The sequence below is a fragment of the Penaeus vannamei genome, chromosome 30 (assembly GCF_042767895.1).
Source record: "Penaeus vannamei isolate JL-2024 chromosome 30, ASM4276789v1, whole genome shotgun sequence".
NCBI lineage: Eukaryota > Metazoa > Arthropoda > Malacostraca > Decapoda > Penaeidae > Penaeus > Penaeus vannamei.
Window position 1 is genome coordinate 7,541,878 of NC_091578.1, and position 2,109 is coordinate 7,543,986.

Sequence of the window (2,109 nt, forward strand, 5' to 3'; positions counted from 1 at the left end):
ACGTTCAATCAATGGGAGATATAATATATACTTGATATCAGGAACTAAATAGTCAGCCCTTCTACTATCATATCTTAATTTTAAAAGTATACTCTTTTTAAAGCCTAAATTACTGTGAATGTCACATATTTAGGATTATAGTTTGTAAATACCATATTTTCTTTCATTAGAAATAATATTACTAGAGTGCCATGCCAGACAGTTGACAATAGCCAATTGTATTGCTCAATAGTCTGTGGGCATTAAATGTCTGTGACTTGTATTCAAAACAGGAAACTACAAAAAGAATGCTTTTAAAGTGTATGTTTATGTCATATTTAGCTTGACAAGAATTTGTGGAGCTAATACTCAATCCCTAGAAAGAGTTGATATTCAAAAATATTCCATTCTATGGTCTCATCCATTATATGAAACAAATGGGCAACCTGGTAAAAGTATCCTTACAACCCTATTTTTTTTATGATTGTCATTATCAATATTGTTATTAATATTATCATTATTATTATTATTATCATCATTACTATTATTGGTTATTAATATTATTCCTGTTGATATTGTAATCACAATCATTATTGATATCATAATGATTGTAATTTATCATCACTGTATTGATGTAGAAAAAATAAACCTGAGATGGTTGTCAAAAATAGCCTGGCCCACACAGATTTGGAATCTGAAAGCAGCTGACCCTTTAAAGGCAAAAGAGATGGTTAAGGAAGTTAACAAGCATACACCAACTGCTGATTGGAACCATACATGCACTAGACAATGATTGAAAAGTAATTCACAAATTGATTTGTATTAAGGTCGTAGAGTTCAAGTTTGCAGTACATAAATAAATTTGACTATGTATGTCGTAAAGTTTACCTGATGATATATCCTTTATTGCCCATTTTATTTTATTTTGCTCAACTTTATTGCTATTGTATTTTGTAATGCTTTTTAAAGTTTGGTTTACCTTTTAAGGGTGACTGATTACATAAATATTTTCTTGATGAAACATGCCTTTGTTAAAGAAGATGAAATGGCATAGAACATCATAATATTAGATGCATACTCACATTTACTCCCGTACTCACACATACACCATACTTGCACCACAACATATCACATATGTCATACCAAGTCACACAATGCAAATAATGATACACAACATTGTGGCACACTATAACCACGTCCACCTGCCCCCACTTATTTTGTTTGAAGAATTGTACAGAAGTAGACATAAGTATTTAAATATTCAGAGGTTATTTAAATTATTTTCTCTACAAAATATCTGAGCCATTGAATATATGATTTGCAAAGAACATTTACTGACACTATAAGTTGGATCAAAGTAGCAAATGTTTTACTTCAGATTAAAAAACATGTGAGAAAGCAATGATTTTTTTTTAAAATCTAAAATCAGTGTTTGTAAATGTATTGCTAGTTGATATGTTGCATTAATTTTGTGTTGTATTTAATAAGAATGTACTTCTGGATTGTGTTTTTCAAAATTCTGCTTGTGATTATCTACCTAAATTTTGGTAGGGATTTTAAGATTGATGATGTTTTCAGTAAATTATTTTTTTTTAATGTTCCAAGTTATTCATATTTTTTCAGCATAATTTTCAGAGCTTGATTTTATTGAAGTGCAGGTTATGCCTAAAAAAGAAAGCTTGAGAAATATTTGTAATCTAGATTGGTTGCAGAGATTGTCATAAAAAAATATGTTTATATACTATAGTTACAGCCAATAAACATTACTTTTGACACAAGTCCTTCAATCAAATGAGCTTCAGTTGTATATTGTGACAATTTGTGTACAATTGAGAGCAAGAGTAAATTTTAAAGGGTTCACTCATCTTAGACATGTTTGAATTGGAAGATCAGACTGATATTTTTACCAGTATATTTAGGTTTACAGGGTACTCAAATATGTGGTGTACAGGTGTTCTGAATTTGGATGATTTAAATGAAATTAGAGTATACTATAATATTTTGACATTAAAAAACTGTACTATATATATTTTTTGTAGTGATAATAGAGTATTTTCCACAAATTGTGATAGTTTTGCTTATTACAAGGTGCTATATCACTTAATCATACTAGTATTTGATAAATGTAAA